Here is a 23,053-nt window from a genome sequence, read left to right on the forward strand (position 1 = left end):
GGCATCTTTATTATGCAGGTGTCCAAAAGAATGATTTCATGAACAGAAAGCTGTATCTGGTGTTACAACTCTGTGAAAAGTTAAGCTGATTTTCAATGATTTTGATATAATTCTCCAACAAGACCGCATCATAAATGACAAAAAATTACTGATCTGGTAAATTAAAAGCCCTACAAAAACTTGGCTAGCTACTTTATAAAAGATCCCCATCTTGATTTAATATTATTTGTTTGCATTTATTTTGTTATGATGTTCTTTGAAGTGATCAGTAATTCCTAAGGATTGAGCAAGGCTTTACACTTTGATGAAAAATTAATCATCAACTTTAATGAAGTTGGTGTTCTACCCTCTGCAGAGAAAATGCCATAAATTTTTAATCAAGCGGGGTTTAAACTAGGATTGTGTTGGAAATTCTGTTTGCATTTTGTAGCGTTTAGTTCTTGATGAAGTGTATTATTCTATAAAAACCTCCAAACACCACACGCGATCGAATATTATTCATTTAATTACTTGGGGTAAATAATAGCTCAAAATTCTACTATGTTTGTACTCACAATGTAAGCTTACTTAAACTAAAATAATACTTCTGGTAACATTTGCAAGAATCATCTGCAAATAAGTTTAATATTTAGTGTTGTTTGATAATTCGTGGAAAATAATCTGCTTCAATAATCCTTAACGCGTAATGCGTAGAGAAAATCTGCGCTTAAAACGCAAAAACGCCAAAATGGAAACGCGATGTAAACCTGTTATAATTCTTTGTTTATAGATTAACCGTTGCCAGGCTTTTAAAAACTGAAGAGGAAAACATACCGCTCCAAAACAACTCATTCTGTTCACTTTCGCGCTTCACGATTATCGTCCGCCATTTTGAATTTTAAGTACCCTATTGTTTCCGATTGTTTGATCGAGCCAATCAGGAGAGACCTTGTAAGAGCTGCGTACTATCTGAAGATGTGGCGTTGAATGATTAAAATAAACCTTTGTATGGTGCGAGTTGGGAATTTTCCCCTCGATCCCATGTTTTCCGGGAATCTCGCCCCACGTGATCTATACAAAAGTGATAACCCGTGTGCGATGCAAAGACGAATTAATTCATCTGTAGTGCAGTTTAGGGTTTATCTTTTTCCTATTTCGCTCGAAAACGTTCCGATTGCATCAGGAGTATTAAATGCTGAGCTTAAGTATCCCATCTTCATGTTGCGTGATAGCATTGGCATTGCGTGAATTTCAGCAGGTGTCAATTGAAGAAGAGTGACAGGCTTTCTCGGAATTATTGCGCAGTTGTGATCGCTCTTCGATTCAAGGAAGGAAGTGTTGCATTTTTAATTCAGTTCTTCAAAGCTGCGATCGAAAGCTGCGTTTCAAGCTACGTAGAGGACGTAAAGATTGCTTTAACAATCAGAGACGATGTCACAGCGACCAAAGCTGTATCTTTTTAATTGTGACCGTACCTACAAATTGGAAGCTGTCGAAGGTTTGTTAAACGCAACGAAAGCGAAACTCGTCGAACTCGGCTTTGACCCAGTCGTGGAGAAGCACTATTTCTCACTTGGTCAGATGTCTGACGTGACCACCAACACCATTCCCAAACTACACATGGACATGGCGTTCTTTGTAGTCCATGCACACGAATCTCGGCTGTCGATCAACGAAGGCAACGCTGGAATCGGTTACGCCAATATCTACAGAGCTCTACTGGAAAGAACTGGTGAGTATTGAGGCGGAAGCACTTTTACTGGGTAGATTTCCCTACTCTACTATTTCTAAGAACTCAAACGTTTAAAACTTCGCAGCACTTTGTACAAGGTAAACAGCGCTTCATGTAACCAAGTTTTCTATACTTTTAGCCTATCTATAGTGATCAAAATTACTTGAAAATTAGACAAGTATGACTCGACACATATTTTTGCCCTGAAGGGAATCGAGCGAAAGTGAAAGTAATTATTCCCATAAATTTCTTTTTAAGCAATGCTAAAAAATGTTTCTACTAGAGGTGATGGTACACTAAACGTTTTTGCCATTTTGCTGAGACAATTATGCTTTATGCAACGTTTGTAATGTACATGCACGTCTCGCAACTGTTAGGCCAAGTGCAGGATCAATCTGGACGAAGTAGAGTCCATGTGTTAGTTCTTGCAAAGATTGCAAAGATTTTTTATGTTACGTTCATTCCTCGTTCTGTTAAAATTAGGCAGTGTCTCGTTCAACTTGAGCAACCGAACACGTAATTTGTAACATCCAAGTCCCTCATCCCGCGCGGCTTTGTGGGGTATAGAACTATTCATTGCAACTCCAGTGGCCAAACAAGAACTTATGACAGATATAAATACATGCCTTAGTAGGTTGTATTCACACTTGGTGCTCGAACACTGGTGCCTGAGACCCGGAACAAAAGTGTGTTGTGTTCAGCCACTGGTACTAAAAGTACCCAAGTAACATACAACGTTGAGAATTGGACTGGGGCTCGCGAGTGTGAACATAACTCAATAAACGGCACCCCTTTATTGCAGGGAAGATCCCCTTCCCGTAATTGCTCATTCTAGTTTTGAACGAAAGCCATGAGCCCATAGTTATTCACTTTATGTCATATGAGAAATTAGAGTTACCCATAACACCTTGTATAAGCTAACCAGATTGTTTTCTTTTAATTTCTCTTCTTTCGTTTATTTTTCTTCTCGTTTTCAAGATCATATAGACCAATAAGTTTGTTTGGATAATTCTTTCTAGAAGTTGACGGATCGTGGGAATGAAAAAACAATTTATATTTTTTTATCCTGCGTTTGGGAGTCAAATTAGCGGGAATTTTACAATACGCTGGTCAGTAGTTTTTGATTTTTACTTACTTATTACATTGTTATTAGGTCTTTCTTTTATTTTATACATGACCCCACATGCTTTTAGCTTTAAAACTTATCATGTTAAAATAAAGGCTATCCGTCTATCTACTATCTATCTATCTAAGTTAGTAATTAAGAAATAATGTCAGCTTTATATGATAGATTGAATATAAGTTAGAAAAGCAAGTTGCTCTAAGCGCGCAGTATTCTGTATCAGCCCTGACTATAAGCTTGTTTCGGTATTTTTATGAAACTAAAAGAGAAACAAACAAACTTGCAAAACGCACATAGTTATCTAGTGTAGTGCAGCGGACATAATTCGAAATCGTATCTAGGGCGAAATTCACAACTCTGAAATACCAATTCCTAATCATGAAAGTTTCTGTTGAATGTCGACGCCGCGAGAGTACTGGATAAATTGAACCCGCAAAAATGCCATGATTTGTTTTTCTATTTTATATTGAGAACTGGAATTTGTGATTTTTTTTCTCCGTAGGAGGGAAAGTCATTATCGTCATTGGAGGGGATGACAACTACAGGAGTGAAGACGAGAAAGACCGAGTCGTTATTTCACGATGGGCCTGGAGGAAGATATCCTCACAGTTTAGGGACGAATTTTTAGATGGAAGGAAAAGCTTCATCTTTTCTTGGAACAAACAACACCGAGAGATTCACGAAGAAGCATTATTGCATTTCTTTGAGCCAAGCAAGGAAGGACAGAAGTTTGAATATCAACCGAAACTAAAACAACCGGAAAGCGGCAAATCGGCACAGTCCTCGACCGAGAGAAACCCCTTGCAGAAATGTCAGTCCATGGATGAACGAAGAGGGGAAGGTATAAAAGGCAGTGGTTCTTTCAGTGCTGAACAAAGACGAGAGAAGTTCTCAGGCGGCCACTCCCACAGTGCTGACGAAACAAGAGAGTACAGCTTATTCACTCGCCACAACATTGCTGAACAGACAAGAGACGACCACTTATTTGGTGGCACCTCTGGAACCGCCATGGCAACTTCTGAGGTTGAGCATGGAGCCAAGTCCAAAGAAACTCCTTCAGCAAGCACTGGTAGAGCTAAGGGTACAGGTAAAGAGCGGAGGGCGAATCTAGTGTATTTGTATAACTTAAAAGAATTTCTGGCTGTTTTCTTCATTTCATAAATTATAAAAAAATCGTTTTCGTTATTTTTGGTTTAGAAATGATATCATAGTAACCGGCGCTCGCTGTTAATGTCGCGATAGCGTGCATGGCAGGCGTTCAAAGGGGAGGAAGAGGGGGAAACTAGAAGCGCGATTGGAGGGACAAGGAAGGAAACGCCTGCAAGCACGCCGTTGTTTTTGTCATTCCGCGCTCTAATTAAGTGTGCAAAACGCAGAAAACTGTGAAATATCTGGCAGTCGAAATGATCCAATCAGAATCATGCCGCTTCGCTGCAAATCCCTGTCGGGTTCTCCAATTTCTTGTTTTTCTCCCCTACTTGCCGCTAGCCTGTCAACAGGCTCCGGCTGGAAGGGTCTGACCGCGGCTGCAAGGGCCGAGAGGAAACTGGCTGAGAGTGAAGTGGCCGAGGGGGGGGGGGGGGGGGGGGAAATGGTGTGGGAGAGAGAGGGGGAAGTGGTGTGGGGGAGAGAGGGGACCATTCCCCCCTCGACCACCTCCTTCTCAGCTAGTTTGGTCCTTCCAGCGGCGGTCAGACCCTTCCAGCTGGAGCCTGTTCTAAGGCTACTCTTCCCAATTTGGAGAAATATGAGGAAGTGTTAAGGTGGCCGAACACAGTTTTTGATACCCGTGTTTCATTTACCTTTTTCTCTAAAACCCTTGTTCCTTTGGTCGCCAAAAATGGTAGCAAGCATGTTAACAACACAAGCTTTGGTTTTTGGATAGTTAAGCTGACGTATATGCCGTTGCCATGGCAACATGAATAAATATAAACAGGCCTTTAAAACCGGTTTTGTTTATTTTTTCAGAAAATCTAGTCATTAGATTTTCTTTATAATTTTTATGCAACAAGCTTGTAACACTGCTTTACAAGTTAACACTATTTTAATAATTCAACAGACAGGTCTTTAATTATCCCTTGCTGAAGGCTGACTGAATTTCCTCTGTTGAAGTTCAAAATTTTTTCAATACGCCAGTTACTTATTTCCTAAAGTATTTTCGTGCCAAATTTCGTGAAATTCTAATGAGTGGTTCTCGAGAAATAGGCGTATTTCCGAGAAAACTATTCCGCATTCAATCGCACTTTTTCGACTTTTCTAATATAGCTTTGTAATAAAAGACAAAAACCATCAATACACTGTTTAATTATGAAGAAAGATGGTACAGATAGTGCGGGCATTGGGCAAATAAAATGATCGCTGTACTAACGCCATGTATGGTTTTTGCAATCCTTGTGCGCGCGCTGAATTGCGTTAGCAAGAGCGCGCGCGAAAATTGTGTTCGGCCACCTTAAGGTTGTAAACTTGAGTTTCTACTAGCTGTGCCCCTAGATGACCAGTACGTTCTTGTTAGAGCATAGTCCGATTGATACTTGGAAAAACAAAGCATGAAATGGTGCCTGGGGAGAAATTCGAATCGGTATTATCACATGCAACCCCAATCGGTCAGAACAAAATGCAGACTACAGACTGCAGACTGAGGATAAAGTCTGTTTCTCGTCTGATACGGATACGTGACAACATGTCATCTAAAAACATACGGAGTGTCACGCAGTCGCTTTTCCGCAGTCATCTTTCAACAACATCTGCATTATTCTGGAACATTCCTCGCTCGTTTCTCATAGTTTGTCTTTAACAAAGCGGCCAGGCCACAGGTTATTTATCTGCTGCTCACCTGATTTGCCAGCTGAATTACCGATCTCTGAAAGGCCGCCGTGCTGCCCAATGCGAAGATAGTCAAGACAGCGGACGACCCACGTTCAAAGATAGTCATTTGTTATGTCACTTGTTCTCGATATCCTATTGAGTGTGGCTATTTTTAGATATTGACATGACAGCACGCGCACAAAGAGAGAAAATATGGGAAGACTATGACGGTTTGAAATTCTATTTAAGAACGACTGTGGCCTGACCGATTGGTGTAGCATGTGGTAAAACCGATTCGATTTTCTCCGCAGGCGCCATTTCATGCTTTGTTTTTCCAAGTATCAATCGGACTATGCTCTAATAAGAACGTACTGGTCATCTAGGGGCACAGCTAGTAGAAACTCAAGTTTACAACCGTAACACTTCCTCACATTCCTCCAAACTGTTTCCTTTTCTTTTCGTTTGTCCGCCATTCTGAATTCTCAGGCGGGTTACCTCTGTACATTCGTTCCCAGACTCCCGTTCCAGGTTTCCCGTTTCCCGTTTCCCGTTTCCCGTTTCCCGTTACCAGTTTTAGTAACATCCCATAAGAATTTCACCGTTCCATCCAAGTTTTCAAATTCACTTGAAATGAAAAATCGAAAGAGCAGTTGGCGAAGGATCAACCTATACCTTGTGCACAGGACTGTGCTGAAAACTGTACGTTTTCTTGCACAAAGACGTTCTCCTGAATACTTGTGGAGGGATGTTACTAAAACGGGGAACGGGGAACCGGGAACGGGAGTCTGGGAACGAGTGTACAGCGGTAATCCGCGTGAGAATTCAACATGGCGGACAGGAAAAGAAAAGGGAACAATTTGGGCAAATGTGAGGAAGTGTTGCAGTTGTAAACGTGAGTTTCTACCGGCTGTTCCTCCCGATCATGTGCCCAGGACGTTCTTGTTATAGCAGAGTCCGATTGGCACTGTGATAAACAAAGCATGAAATGGGGTCTGGGGGAAAAATCGAATCGGTATTATCACAAGCTACTTCCCCAATCGGTCAGGCCACAGTCATTCTTAAATAGAGTTTCAAGCCTTCATAGTCTACTCATCTCCTCAGTTTGTGCGCGATCTGTCATATCAATACGATTTCGAGGACAAGTGACATAACACATGACTGTCTTTGAACGCGGGACGTCCGCGGTCTTCCCATTCGGCGGCGTGGCGGCCTTTCGGAGATCGGCAAGTCAGCTGGCAAATCAGATGAGCAGCAGATAAATACCCTGTCGCCTGGACGCGTTGTCAAAGACAAAATATATGAAGAAACAAACAAGGAATATTCCACAATAATGCTAAGGTTGATGAAAGATGACCGCGGAAAAGCGACTGCGTGACACTCGGTATGTTTTCAGATGACATGTTGTCACGTATCAGACGAAAAACAGTCTTTATTCTCTGTTTGCGTTTGGTGCCAAGTCTGCAGTCTATATTTTGCACCTACTCTGCATTTTGTACCCGGTCTGCAGTCTTGCAGTCTGCATTTTGTACTGACCTATTGGGAAAGCGTGTGATAATACCGATTCGATTTTCTGCCCAGGCGCTATTTTATGCTTTGTTTAACCCAGTACAATATTGGACTCTGGAGCACAGCCGGTAGAAACCCACGTTTACAACCGTAACACTTCGTCACATTTCTGTTCCCTTTTCTTTTCCTTTGTCCGCCATGTTGAATTCTCAGACGGATTACCGCTGTACACTCGTTCCCAGACTCCCGTTCCGCGTTGCCAGTTTTAGTAACATCCCTTGTGGAGGTACTTGGTTGAATTACACTTGATGCTTCTGCCGATGAACCCTGCGGTATTCATTTCTGCCGATGCCAGGTAAAGAGCGACTTGGCGGTTGGTTTTGCTCGGGTCTTGCTGAGATTGCTAAGATCTTTGATTGACGAGTTCATGTCCTGAAACTGCTCGAAAGTCGAACGTCGGTAAGTCTTTTCTATTTTCTGGTATAGCATCTTCTTGTATTCTCAGAATTTCCGATTCAGAAACACTGGCGAAACGCGAGTTTACGCCGGCCATTTTGTTTTTGCTTGGATCACGCATTATTCACTCGGTAAGTGGTGAATAATTAACAATTAGGCAGAGATAGCGACCCAATCAGATTGCTTAATTCCTAGCCTCGATTCTTCTCGTAACCAACACGCGCAGCTTTCCATAGCCTGTCGGCAAAACGGCTGGCCTAGCGTAACCAGCATATCTTTTCCTTCCAAGAGCTGTCTGATTGCTCTCCTATGCTCTACTTTCAACTCGTACTTGTAACCGTTTCCTTCCAATGAATGGAGTGTTTCTTGAAGACGCTAAAAACGATTATCTCCCGATTTACCTGCATTGTCAAATGTAATTGAGGAGACACGAAAGTACTTTATGAATGACATATCACTGACCAATCAGAGCAATCTATTAAGTACTTAATTTTAACTAATCAGGATTTTGATTTTCATCTGGTGGACGTAAAAAACGAAGAAACATTGGCGTGCTTACAAGCGTTCCCTTCCCTCCAATCGCGCTTTAAAATTCTAGTTTGCCTCTCTCCTTCCCCTTTGAACGCCTGCCATGCAGGGTAATGTCGCGAAGGAATTTAACGCGGAATCTGATTGAGCTTTACATTTCCCTGACAAATTGAATGATTATTGCACAAAATAACAAAGTTCTTGTCCTCAAGGATCTGTAAAACTAAACCCATTCGTCTTTTTTCCTAGAATTGGCCATTCTTGGCTGTAATGTGTCGGGGGATTCCATGCAGGCTGTGAGGAAAGTTTTTCAAGACATCTGTCACAAGCTGAATCTCGAGCCATATCCACCAGCTGAAAATTTTCCTCCCCTCGAAGTTAAAAGATATTTGACGAAAAACCGTCTCAAGTTCTGTGTGCTGGTGGTGGATGCCGAAACAGTAAAAGATGCTTATATCAACTTATCTCAACGGAAAGTGGAATACCAAGAACTTCTGGAAAGAGCAGCGAAGGAAGTTTGTAAGAACTAACTTCATTTCGGCGATGTGATACCTAAATGTCTTCAATTTAGAAACGCTTGGCCTGAAACGCGGTGGCAAAAACTAGGTCTTGACAGTGGCGGGGGTTTGTAGACGTAACACAGCGTAGTTTCCAATCCCTAGTTATAAAACTGTAGGTTACCCCCTACCTCGAGAATTGACTATTTCCTTTCACCACCAACAAATCTTGAGGAATTACATGCAGCAAGTGAGATGCTCTTTTTTCCAACTACTGCATGCCTAGAAATATCTATACTTTTTTTTTACAACGGATGGTAGTACTTTAATTACCTTTATTACTTTGCTTTTGCAGATGAAAAGGTCGTCATCTTGATATGCGACACCTGCTCTTTAGAATCAAAAGATGACGAAGTTATAGTAAGTCAAACCATCGAGCGCATCATTTGTGATAAAGGAAAAGGCTTTGTTGCATGGTTGAAAAAAGGAAAACTGTCTGTAGATGCCAGTGTTTTAATGCAGTTTCTGATTTCGAAATGGCCTGCGCCCCAACCAAATCCACAGACGAATCCCTCCATTCTCTAGATATGTGGATAAATCACGAAGTGGTTCTCCTCAGAGAAACCCCTCAAAATCGGAACCAGGACATGGGTACCACGTACCACTTGTGCAGCAGCCATTGCCACACGGCTCAGTGACAGTTAAGCAAAGGCAATCTGGGTCTGTCAAACTGAGGAGTTTACTTCGTTGTGGAGAGATCTCTCTTCATTTAAAAGATATTCAACTATGGGACCCCACATTTACGGTCCCGGATCACATTAATCAAGACCTGTTTCAACAGTATCACGACACGCCCGTGACTGGAGTCACAATCGTGGAAGGCACTGATGGCACACTTCAAGCGTCAATTGATCCAAAGTTGATTGACGTCTCGAGGTCAAGGTACGAAGGAATACAGACCGCTGGCAACGAATGTCTACAGTTAAAAACTCGTATTCGTAATGGACTGGTATCTTTCGATGAAAGCGATGTACACTTTAGGTTTGGAAACTGGGAAATACCTCAGCACATCGTTGAGAGTTTGAAAGAAGAATATTATGCGACACCTTGTGGGGAACTCTACATTCTTTCAGACGAGAAAGGAAACTTACGATGTATAGTGAAAGTCCTTGGAAAATTTGATCGAATTCGCACTTTTGTCAACAAACGTGAATTCAAAAAGTAAATAACTGCAACGTAAGAAGTGAGAATTTTTCAAAATGAGAGACCGACAGAAACGTTTATTTCAACTCGGATTTCTTTCAGTTTTTTGCAAATAATTGATTTTCAAGGAAGCAGTGCTAATGGCAGTGCAATTATTCTGAAAATACTAACATCACTAAACATAAGTAGAAATTTTACAGAATTACATTAAAATGCCACTAACCCCCAAAATTTTTTTTCGCTAATATAAATTTCCTTTTTCTCCTGATCACCACTGCGAAAAAATTATCGTTGTAGCTATTTTCGTTAATTTTCTATGAATTTTTAAAGTTTGTAAATTTGACCTTTTCCATATTCACGACCTAGGAATAGCGGAGAATGGGACGAGTTGGCTTTTGACGTCACTTCGGGAATAGCAATATTTTGTTTCTGAGAAGAATGTATGCGAACATGCGATAGTGTGTCAAAATCGTTGCAGAATGCAAGGAGGATATGTTATTGGAGGCTGTAGCTATACAGGATGCGTAGAATAGAGTATTCCTCTTCATTCAATACCTCTATTTCGATGAAACTCTACCAGAAACGAGAAAAGGACCAAAGAAGTGGGCTGATCTGTGCGAAGCTAAAGCCCGCATTGAGGATTTCTTCGATCTCGGGTTCGCCGCTACTGTAAAAACCTAGAGATTTTCATGGCCCGTATATTCTTCTCTGTCTCTAGTGGAAAGCTTGAAATTGTCAAGGTACTGCATAAGACACGAATTTGGGATAAGCTGGAAGCCATCTGACTATTTCGAGCGCAAACGATCCTCCGACGCGAGTCCCAGACGAAACTATAGGTGACGAAATTACACGGTAAATTAAATGCATCGCGTTTTGAAATAGAGGCTTGTCTAGACGAATAGTAAACTAAACCTACGTTCTACAACGACGCGAAGAAGATTGTTGAGGCTTCGAACTGGTGAACTAGCTATGTATTTGTGGATTTTAATAAAAACACACGCGCGCCGGAGGTCGCCTGTAATCTGGCCGTGTTTCTCAATGGCCATTCCGAATGCAAAATTGTTTGCTCTTTGAGTTTCGTCTTGGAGGAACGAAATACATCTAAATTACAATCTTAGAATGGATCAAGCATTTATAAATATATGAGGAAAGTGAAACAAACGATTAAGATTCGACCCTATAGCTACCGATGGAGACTGTTGTGCTGAAAGAAGAATGTGCTTGTCAGTCAACGGAAACGCAAACTAATAAGTCGAGGACTCCCATGTTATTAGCGTGCGTAAAATGGACATTTCATTCAAAATAACAGTGAAGTAGAAATGTATTCATTTAACTGAAAGTATACTGAACCTCTTTTCAAGGTCTTGTCGAAGGATTTTCCATGATTTCACTGGTACGGAATATGCAAATTTGCATAGCTTGTGTTCGTACACAGTAATTGAATATGCATATTCTACGGTCGGTCGACAATAACGAAGCGAAAAGTTACCTCACCTTCGAATATTGTCTGCCGACATCTCTGCTCATCTCTTATGTTAAAACTAGTTTCAATCATTGTTCTGGAGAGGTAAGCAGGAGTGGTGTACGACTGCATCGCATTTTAACTTGTGTTTCGGGGGAAATCAATATTTGAATGTACAAGTGTTTTGTCACTCCGAAATTCGCACGTTCCGTAAAGTCAAATTGCCAACTCTTCGTGTTCATTGACATCTTTATAACTCTTAAGAGCTGTAAGCTAACTCTTCAGTCATTGTTTGTACCTTTATAACCCAAATGGACCGGCAAATTGTCGATCCCGGCCTAAATATAATTATACAACGCGGCGATCTCGACTGGCCACCCGCACTTCGAAATGGAAAAAAATATGTACTTCGCAGCCGTCCAAATCGTAGATAGACTCCGAATTGTAATGATAGATGATACAGTTCCTTCACTTAAAGTTCTTGTCCAGTTTTGATAAAATATGAATCACAGATAACCCGAAAATGTTTTGACTGCCCTCGAAGCTCAGTCAAATGTCTCTTGAGTGTTTTAGCCCGGTTCCTGAAGTGACGTCACTAGTGGCCCGACCCAGATCCCATTTTGCGCGGTCGTGAACATAGAAATTACATGTTTAAACGCCTGTAGAAACACAGGGATTTTATCAATCGAGATAATTTTTTCGCTGAGGTAATCAGGGAAACTAGTAGATTTTATTAAAGGAAAAAATTTGGGGGGGTTAGTGGCACTTTAACAAAGGAAGAACAAGCACAAAAATTTCTTGAATAGTTCAAGTGCTTGCTCTGTTTTAATTTTCGTTGGAAGTGAATCCCTTAGTTAAGCACCACAACACGAAAAACGTTTATTTCCCTGAAATATTCTGTCTGGGTCTTGTAATTGCTAAATATGACCTCATTCTCTAAGGTTGCAAGTGCCTTCGCTGACTGCAGTAACTTTGTACTTTTTGAAAATATCTTTCTGATTTAGCAGGCTTTTCCTATCGCTAGTTTCAGTTTGATTTCTACTTTGAAATCCGATAAGCTAAATACTGGAGCTTTATTGCGTAATGACTGAACACGAGGGGAGATTTTTCCCTTTGAAAGAATTTATGGCAGCCAGAACAAGCACTAGCAAGGGATAATTTAGGGTAAGGAAGTTAATCCCCAATGTAAACCCTATTACTAAGGTAATCCTTAGATCTCAAGTTATGTTTAGATCATTCCCGGTTTTGGAAATCTCAGGAGGGTCTGGAAATAGCCAACCAGCTTCAAGGTCACAAGATCCTGTGACGCGGATTTTGCTCACAGCATAGCCACGTATGTTTATTCTCAAATTGAAAGCTTCATGTCTCTCAAATTCGCGGAGGATCATAATTCCCACAGATAGTTGCTATCGGAGCAGCTTGATCTGGTACTTTATTCTTTAACTCCTCATGCAAGGGAATATATAGAACATATATTAACCGTAGGAGAAAGATGTAGATTTTCTTGACAGTTTGTTATCGTGATATGTAAAAAGAATAATCTCCCGAATTTACAACTATTTTCACAAACGTTCCTCAAGTGTGAAGAAATCGAAAAAGGTTATGCTTATAAGACAAACACTGTTAAAGGTTGGTTTCCACATGATCGCAGACGATCGCGGATCGCGGATGGCAGATCGCAAAAAGTTCTGCGATCGTCTGCGATCATCTGGAAACACACTTCTGCGATCGTCTGCGATCGTCTGCGATCCTGCGATCGTGATCGCAGACGATCGCAGACGATCGCAGAAGATAGAACCATGTTCTATCTTCTGCGATCGTCTGCGATCAATTGCGATCGTGCGATCATATGGAAACCAAAGTTCTGCGATCTGCGATCGAAACGTATCCCATGGTATTTTGAATTCTGACCCATGATTCAACGCTTCTTTGCAACAAAGCAACCGCTTATTTGTTTTAAACATGGCTGGCGTTGAACAAGGTAACGTTAGTAACGAGAAATTTATGGAGGAAGTTGCGCGATATCATTGGGTTTACCACCGTAACAGCAAAGATTTCAAAGACCAAAACGAAAAGGCTAACTGCTGGGAAAAAATCGGGGAGAAATTTAATTTATCGGCGGCTGAGGCGGAGGTCAAATTCCGCAACATAAGAACTGCGTATGGTCGTTATCTGAAGCGATTGAAAACGCTACCTTCTGGATCGGGGCGAGATGCAGTGCCAAGAGAATTTCAAAATAGGTTGACTAAAAGAAGAAATAAATTTGTTTGCAGCAAAATTTCCTCCTCGACGTCCGCCATATTGTTTGCTGCGATTTCCCGCCAGCACAACACGCGTGTAATTTTGACAGTTCCGCTGTCCGAAATGTATGCAACAGTCGGCTCTGCGATCGCTTGCGATCGTCTGCGATTATGTGGAAACAACTCTCTTTGCGATCGTCTGCGATCTGTGATTTGCGATCCGCGATCGTCTGCGATCGTTTGCGATCATATGGAAACCAGCCTTAAGAAATACAATTCGAAATGGAGTCTATTCAAATGAACTGTGACTTTAATCCACTTCTTTCTTTTAGCAGCTCCCCTTTGGCCATTCAATTCTCTTTCCAATTTTACTCTTTACTTTTCCAAAACCTTACACCTGGACTAGCGGCCTCCTTAGTAGTTTGTGTTCTTATGTGTCCTTGTTCCTTTTCCCCTTTCTCTGTCGTTTCTTATCTTGTACACGCTTTTTATAATGAGCATGCTTCCCCAAATCTAGACACAATATTTCAGATCAACTAGAAACAAAATCTTTAAGTCGTTAAAAAGTGTGCACCAGCATTATGTAACAGCGTGTGGTAACTACTTAAAAAAAAAAAATTGTAATAAATAGCATTATTATTGTTTTTTTTGGTAGAAATATAAGTAATGTGAATCATGAAGTCGTTAAGAATTACATGAAAGTGTGCACAAGCATTATGTAACAGCGTGTGGTAACTAGTAAAGAAAAAAAAAGGGAAAAAAATATATTGTAATAAATAGCAATTTTTTTTTTTGGTAGAAATATGAGTAATGTGAAATTATCAGCGGTTTTTTTTTTTAAGTAAGGTAGAAATGCAAGAGGTTATTGTAAAAACTGTAAAAGGGGTTAATCGTGCCTAAATAATATCATATACATACAATAGGGGGAAGGGAAAAAGTTTTCTGGAATGTAAGTACTGTAACTATAACCAAGTAAGTAGTAGATAAATGTTGTACGGTAGCGTTGTATTGTAAGTATTTTTCATTGTATGTAGTGTTTTTTTTTTTTCGGTCTGTTAGTGTGGAAATAAAGTACAAAAAAAAAAAAAGTATGAATTTATTGCAACGTAGCGAAACTCATTGTAAATAGTGCTAATTGGATAGGAATATTGAAGAGCGTACTACATTAACGCTGGTTAATAACTATGAAAAATGTCATCGTATGGAAACCACGCGACAACTATTCCTGAAACAGACTTGCATAACTCAACGATCACGTAGTGATCGAGTAAAAACCGTGAAAAATTGAAACTATATATTTGAAACCGGAAAAGATATACCTCAGTGGTTGGATAACGCACCCTGTAATAGACCTTTCCCGCATTCCAACAAACAATAGCGCGGGTGTCTGGAAAACCCGAATAGCGAATGGCGAATAGTCGCGAATAGCGGATAGCGAATAGTCCCGAATAGTGCGAATAGTCTCGAATAGTGCGAATAGTGGCGAACAGTCGCGAAAAGTGGCGAATAGTGAAGAATAGTCCTCAATAGTCATCGCTTTAGGTCTAATATCCTGCGTTGATTAATTATCCAAATAAGCAACAGAATTTCAGTGAATTTAGTACCTTCTCTTCTCCGGACTCAGGCTCGGGCTGTCCATCGCCGACATTAAGAAAACAGAAAACACAAGGATAACCTAATAAAGACGTATTTACGCTTTTGGAGCGGTTAAAGCAGAAGAAATTACGTTTAGAAACACCTTTTGTCCTGATAAGCGTCTGTGCTTTTTAGCGGGAAAATCCCGTCCTACGTTGCTGCGAGGTTGACTGCGAGATGCTGGGTACCCTATTTGCTACGACTTGCCACTAATTTTCCACTATTTGCCACTATTCGCCACTACTCGAGACTGTGCGCCACTATTAGCACTATTCGAGACTATTCGTACTATTCGCTATTGGCTACTCGGGACTGTTCGCTGTTCGCTATTCGCGACTATTCGCTATTCGCTATTCGGGTTTTCCAGACACCCCAATAGCGCCGAGTCCAGGTCAGGGTGGACAAAAATACAGCAAATTTATGAAAATGTCCTCCCCAACCTCGCTCTGGTACTATTGTTCGAAAGCACTGAAGTGGAATGCGGGAAAGGTCTGTTATAGTCTATAAAGCAAGCAAAAAGCGGCCCATTCGAGAGTAACACTTAAAGGAAACTCGTGCAGTCACGGCTAACAGTCATTTGCTAATTTTCAGCTATGCCATGCGAAAACAGATACGACACTTCGGAAGAGAACAGGTTATCAGTTAACAATCACTTCTTCCTTACAGGCCAATTTCGATATATTAACAGTTCTATCATGGCTCCGAGGCTTAAAGAAACAAAGCAAAAGAAATGTTATTCATCACTCGAACTTGTTCGATTGGTTTGTTATCAGCTATCTGGCCCTCCTAATTATTAGTCTGGGAGCAAATGTCGTAAAATTAAGTCCCGTGGGAATTTCGTGCTGAAAGCAAGCCACCAATCTAGAAGTGGTCATTAGGGTCTAGTAAACATGAAAAGTTTTGGTGGCAACTCTGCAAATTGCTAGAACGGGTTTTAAGGAGGGTTGAAAATCGGACGTATATGAGGCAACATGAAAACGAGGCTGGTACATTAAATTCTTAAAAACCTCAACAATTACCATCGGTTAACCACCAAACTTGGCAGATATTCGTAAGTTGATTATTTAGTGACAGCTGCTGATTATGAAGTGGTCACGTGATTTTCTAGCATGAAAACGAGGCTGGAATAGAATATTACATATTACTATATTTAATGTTTGCAAAAGCTTGTCAAACTTACCCAAAATGAGCAGAAATACGCAATTTGATCATTTAGTGACAGCTGCTGATTATGAAGTGGTCACGTGACCTAGCATGAAAGCGAGGCTGGACCAGAAAAACGCATATAACCTTTTTTAAATGTTCACAATAGCTTGTCAAACTTTCTCAAAATTAATCCCTCGATGATGCGGTTGCACTGATGATATTCTTATTTGTCACGTGGTCGAATTTCCTGCACAGAAACGAAACAGCAGTAGTGAAAATGAAAATGGCCATATTTTTCACCTTTCGTTGGCGAAGTATTTGTCTAAGGACGCTTACCATATCTAATTTAACGCATCGTCATCATCCTCTTCATCCTCAATATCGCTGTCATCATCGTCTCATTCGCCTTGTTGATTCTCACATCCATCATCATCATCATCATCATCATCATCGGAACGGCTGCAGAGGTCCGTGTATAGCAACCCTGCTTTGCGGCACTGACAGTGATTCATCGAGCACCGTTCCTTTGCACATCTGCACTTCACAAGCTGTATTATAGCCTCGGGAACGGGCGAAAGAGTGGTCATGACAGGGATCCACTCGTTATCTTCCATTGTCCAACCATACCCTCGTGGTGACGGTAAAACAGGATTAGGTACACAGTACATTGTTCCAAACCATCAACTGGTAGTGTGCTCGTAGTATGGCTTGGTGCAGAGCTGCCTTAGTTGGTGGTAATCTGTCAGATTCAGCTTATCTCATTTTAAACAACGACCACCTGAGCTCTTTGACAGTTTTAATTGTGGCCTTTGGCTGGTACAGCTGGCAGACGAATTGCTCAATCCCATCAAGGGTTTCTTCGTCGGGTTTTTCATCTTTACCCAGATTGGCTAAGGATCTAAGGATCGACTCATTGGCCTCCTCAAATTATTTCCAGCAAGTCGGTTTCCCTTTTCCTGAGAAACTACCCGTGTTATCAGCCCCTGTTAAGGCATGGAATGCTGGTAATGCGGCTGTCTTGACTGTCTTGGCTGATCCAAGTGCTTCTACAATTGATTGCAACTTGATTGTTCGGCGAGTTGTTGCTGATCCTGTTGCAAAACTTGTATTTGGACACGTCTCTTGATAGCTTTTGATAGCTAGCACTAAAACATCAGTGTCTGGAGAATAGATCGAAAGATCCGTGGCAGCGTCAGCTGTAGCGCCTAGCGCGTGGAGGATAATCTTTGTGTCCACCTCTTGAATCCGTGATCGATATGGTAGTAAATGGGTTCTTGAGTGCCTTGTCGCTTGCTCCGAGTGGCAGACTTAAGCGAAGACAGAACATCGTAGTTGTCAAAAATCAAACGGATCTGCTGCGTGTTATTGTATTTGACGAAAAGACAGACGACGTCTTTGCAAGTCTTGATCCAATCTGACTTGTCTAACGACTGCGCCTCTGCCATGCCATTTACTACCATATCACGGATTCAACTCATATCGCTAAAGTTACCTTGAAGAAACTCATATCCCATACCAAGACCAAAGCAGAACTAACAGCTTTTCTGGCCCAGAAGGTGATGGAGAGAGGTGAGGCTACAGGGAAGCAGGTCATTGTGGTGTGGACGACAGAGTGCAAAGCAACACACAAGGACGTGAGCCTATTCTATTCTCCAGACATTGATGTTTTAGTGCTAGCTATCAAAAGCTATCAAGAGACGTGTCCAGATTTAAGTTTTGCAACTGGATCAGTAACAACTCATCGAACAATCAAGTTGCAACCAATTTTAGAGGCACTTGGATCAGCCAAGACAGTCAAGACAGCCGCATTACCAGCATTCCATGCCTTAACAGGGGCTGATAACACGGGTAGTTTCTCAAGAAAAGGGAAACCGACTTGCTGGAAATAATTTGAGGAGGCCAATGAGTCGATCCTTAGATCCTTAGCCAATCTGGGTAAAGATGAAAAACCCGACGAAGAAACCCTTGATGGGATTGAGCAATTCGTCTGCCAGCTGTACCAGCCAAAGGCCACAATTAAAACTGTCAAAGAGCTCAGGTGGTCGTTGTTTAAAATGAGATAAGCTGAATCTGACAGATTACCACCAACTAAGGCAGCTCTGCACCAAGCCATACTACGAGCACACTACCAGTTGATGGTTTGGAACAATGTACTGTGTACCTAATCCTGTTTTACCGTCACCACGAGGGTATGGTTGGACAATGGAAGATAACGAGTGGATCCCTGTCATGACCACTCTTTCGCCCGTTCCCGAGGCTATAATACAGCTTGTGAAGTGCAGATGTGCAAAGGAACGGTGCTCGATGAATCACTGTCAGTGCCGCAAAGCAGGGTTGCTATACACGGACCTCTGCAGCCGTTCCGATGATGATGATGATGATGATGATGATGGATGTGAGAATCAACAAGGCGAATGAGACGATGATGACAGCGATATTGAGGATGAAGAGGATGATGACGATGCGTTAAATTAGATATGGTAAGCGTCCTTAGACAAATACTTCGCCAACGAAAGGTGAAAAATATGGCCATTTTCATTTTTACTACTGCAGTTTTCTAAGTTGTTCTCTTTTTTTGTCTTTTCTAATTGTGTAGGTTGCTACCAGTGTAAATTTACCATAAAATGAATGGTTGCTTAGAGCCTCGTTTCTGTGCAGGAAATTTGACCACGTGACAAATGACCATATCATCAGTGCAACCGCATCATCTAGGGATTAATTTTGAGAAAGTTTGACAAGCTATTGTGAACATTTAAAAAAGGTTATATGCGTTTTTCTGGTCAAGCCTCGCTTTCATGCTAGGTCACGTGACCACCCCATAATCAGCAGCTGTCACTAAATGATCAAATTGTGTATTAAGGGGGTATGGTACCCTAAAATATGGCAATGTTCATGAAAAATTCAATTTCTTGGAAATACAAGACTTAAGACCCTTGAGGACTTGTCAAAAACATATTGAAACGATCTTGCCGAATTTCCTTCCAGATGAGTGTGAAATTTAAGGAAAGTATACAGTGGTATAAGTTTTTTCACGTGGCAACGGCCATAGCAACGACTGTTTACTATAAGAACCAGACCAAAAATATAGATTATTTTTAACTTATATGAACGAAAATATTTAGAAAAAACCTTTTAAGACATGCACAACTCGATTGGTATAATTATTTGTGAAAAGCTTTGCCTCAAATTGCCATCACAGGCTCATTCATTTCCCTTATGACAAGGAATATTTCCCACAACTGCGGTAACTTTTTACAAAATAGAACAACCATTGCACCCCCTCCCCCGAGATCAAATCTGCATCGCCCCACTATTTGTGGCTCGTTAAATGCTTAATACTTCGTGTAGGAAACTTAAAGTGCATTTTTCTCAAAAGTTTACTTTTGTGCCGACTGACTTCGCGCCAACATTTCTACTTTGCAAGGTTTTTAAGTAGAATTTCTGAAACTTGGGCTCATCAAAGACCAATAGTGTCGTGATGATATAAACCAAAAAATCGTAACATTTTAAGGTCTGTCACGTGACATGAGATGATTTGTCCACTGGGTGTGGTAAAAAATAAGGTTATTTCCAAATAAAGCTGTAAAAAGCACTGAAAATAAGAGTTAACTGTCAAAACTTAGGTTCATATCACAGAACAAAACAGAAACTTACATGATATGCTTATTTGACGGTCAATTCTTGTTTTGTAAAAGAGCAGGAAGTGTTGGCGTCTATACTGTAAAACACTACTTCAAAAGGCTGTGGCTGGTTTCCATAGCAACCATTTTGAGTAAAACTCTAGAAATTTAATTTCTCTTCTTGAGTGCAATAGCACACAATTGATTTTTCTTCACCATATTTAGGTGAAGAAAGATCAATTGAGGGTACCATACCACCTTAAAACCCGTCCTAGCAAGTTGCAGAGTTGCCACCAAACCGTTTCCTGTTTACTAGACCCTAATGAACACTTTCAGACTGGTGGCTTGCTTTCAGCACGAAATTCCCACGGGATAACATTTGCTCCCAGACTATATGGACGTTGTTGCTTTTCTTTACCATTTCTCGGCGTAACATGCTGACTAAGATTTGTAGTTCGTCAAACAGACAACTCTCTTTTCTCTTTCCCCGCATTCCTCTGCTTAGTCACGTGCACTCTTTGGACTCCTTTTCACTCACGTGGCCAGCAGTCCTGCAAATTTATTGGAAAAAAAGAAAGTAGATAATATATGAGAGTTCAACCCTCACAGGTTTGGTTTGGAACACTAACATGGTCGCCATTTCATTGTTTTGGGACACCGATAAATGGCTGCCGCGATGTCGAGTGAAAATGAAACACTTAATACGAACTAACTACCCGTGATGTTTTCATAGCGTTCCCGGATCGGGAGCCGCCTGCTTACACAGGCTAAATTTTGCAACATTGATTTCAGGCTCTCTCTCCTTTGCCTCCCTTATCGTTGAGGAGAGAGAGACCCTCAGGGAGGCAAAGGAGAGAGAGACTGGGATCCAGCTACGATGGCTGGGTGATGCTTCATCAGTCCGGAATATCCCGATAAATTAGGACATCTGTGATGTCACGAAACTCACGTTTCAACCAATGAGAATGCGTGTTTTGATTGGAGTGTTGTGTTTCACAACAAACCAAGAGATTCAAGATGGCGGACAAGGAGAGTCGCGAATACTTTCAAATGCCATGAATGCGGGCCTTCAGGAGGTATATATTTATCTCGAATTGAGTTAAATACTGTCCAAATTATAAAATAAAAGGAAAGTTTGTGTTCGCGTTCCATGTCACAGACAATTCTTCCCAGATAACGATTATCCTCGGACCGAAGGAAGCACCACAGAACGTAATGCGGGCCACGTTTGACGAGCTGCTGTTATCATTCTTTGGAAAGAGACCGTACAATCGGTAAGCATCTGTACTCTGCCTTTTTCTAAGCACAGAAATGATCGATATGAGAATTGAGGCTTTCCTCCTATCTAGGGATTATCGGGCCGAAATCGACAGCACGCGCATATTCTTAAATGGCAGCAAAGATAAATTGTAGATGTCCAAAATGTTATACGTTGTGGCTAAATCGAGGAAATGAAATCATCATTAAAACAGAATTTTCAATAACGCATACGAGTGAGAAATTCCTGTTCTTTTATACAAAATAAACTAAGCTAGTGTGTGCTAAGTGTTGTCAAAAGCGGGGATAGTCAAAAATTCTGTTAATATATTCTTTGTAAATCTGAAATTTCTCCATTTTGGTATTTATTTCAAATATTTCTTGTATCTATTTGTTACTGTGCTAAAAGATATCATGTCTGATTTCCACATTTAAATTATGAAAACTTACATATAATTGCTGACTTTCACAAGCTATTTACCCAAAAATATCAAAATAATACCTGGACAGGTTGACAAGGGAGCATTCACAATCCATCCACATTTCCCAAGGTTTTATTATATATTTATTTAAAGTATACAAAACAAATTCAGTCTTGAAAGTGAAATCCATTTTATTTTATTCACTCTTTAGGTACTCTCGACCTTGAATTTGCCTCTTAGCAGAATGCAGGACCTGAAACAAATCACAAGCACTTAGAAGATTATTACATTGCTTACAGATGTCAATATTATTACAAATGTATTTCTCGTTTTAATATATGAATTTATTTTGAATGTAGTTACCGCATTAGTCTCACTAAATAAGAGATTGCCCTCAAGTGGTCTGATAACTCTTATGTTTTCTATTTTTTATTACATATTCTTAACCAAACTGATATGTTTCCTGTTCACAACCAATTAATGTTTTGCATTGGTTTCACAATTAGTAATGTTCAACACTCGACACTACATTCTAAACTCTCGTACCTTTTTAGTCTTTGCCTTCATAAAAATTATTTGCAAAAACATTACTTTCTGGTACATTCAAGCTTCATGGGGAGGTGGAAAGAATCATCATCTACCAGGAACAGCTGCAGTGTGTATAGTTTTTAAAAAATGCCAAAAAAAAAAGAGTGCAATGCACCCTACAAACCTTAACTTACATGTTTGCATGGCCCTCAACGTCTGGTAAATGAGCACAAACAATCTCTCTACCCTTTGTGCCATTCCTTGGGATACTGATAGCATCCATTTACAGGGAACCACTGCAGTACCCCTGGCCTGTCTGTTTCGCTGCCACGTCTGTGCTGTAGGTGGTTTTCAACAGGCTGCTGGCTCTCCAGTGATAAAACTGGGGTGCACATTCGGAGAATCCACCAAAACAGAGACCTCTCAAATTTGTTTAATTTCGTCCGCGTACTTAGCGACGTCTTATTTCCTGTCTTTTCCCTTTGTTTTTTCCCCAAAAATTCGGCAAAGTGCCTCGAGCAGTCGAGTATGCTCTTTCATGTACTTAAGAGAGAGAAATTGAAAACAACTGTCATAAAAATGAAGGAACGATGCATTACTCAAGCCTTATAACAACAGCGGTTCAGGTACGCTTGTAACGCCTCAAATTCAAAGAGAGTTTACAAAATATCGACGTTGTTTACAACCGTGTAATTTGGCATGATGGAACTTTAACAACACTAGAACCAGTAAAAAATATACACAGCTCAATGAAAAATACGTGAATACTAGAAAATAACGCGTACACTTTACTAACCTTAATATTTGGCCACAAAATCGCGTCTACATCGTCGCTTGACACCCAAAAAAACTCAATGATTAGAAGGCAGTCAACGTTCTCCCACTACCAAAATGACCGCTTATTCTCCTTCTCA

General features: G+C 40.8%; 2 long non-coding RNA genes and 1 pseudogene across 4 annotated transcripts; 2 read left to right on the plus strand and 1 right to left on the minus strand.

Moving 5' to 3' along the window:
• Positions 1–1,050: 1,050 nt before the first annotated feature.
• Positions 1,051–12,860, plus strand: LOC110044199 (uncharacterized; annotated as a pseudogene). Its single transcript, XR_016208279.1, has 4 exons — positions 1,051–1,711; positions 3,337–3,921; positions 8,379–8,648; positions 8,982–12,860. The product of XR_016208279.1 is annotated as an uncharacterized LOC110044199 (transcript).
• Positions 12,861–20,827: 7,967 nt separating this feature from the next.
• On the plus strand, positions 20,828–22,062 carry LOC149108795 (uncharacterized). Of its 2 annotated transcripts, XR_016208296.1 has the most exons (3): positions 20,828–21,008; positions 21,092–21,206; positions 21,823–22,062. It is a non-coding gene; the product is annotated as an uncharacterized LOC149108795 (long non-coding RNA). The 2 variants fall into 2 exon arrangements; XR_016208295.1 differs by having other exon boundaries at positions 20,828–21,206.
• On the minus strand, positions 21,785–23,037 carry LOC149108796 (uncharacterized). Its single transcript, XR_016208302.1, has 3 exons — positions 22,936–23,037; positions 22,334–22,682; positions 21,785–21,864 (listed from the first exon to the last, which is right to left on the minus strand). It is a non-coding gene; the product is annotated as an uncharacterized LOC149108796 (long non-coding RNA).
• Positions 23,038–23,053: the final 16 nt, after the last annotated feature.

This window comes from Orbicella faveolata, unplaced genomic scaffold (assembly GCF_042242905.1).
Source record: "Orbicella faveolata isolate gen_17 unplaced genomic scaffold, um_ofav_v1 contig_25, whole genome shotgun sequence".
Classification (NCBI taxonomy): Eukaryota; Metazoa; Cnidaria; class Anthozoa; order Scleractinia; family Merulinidae; genus Orbicella; species Orbicella faveolata.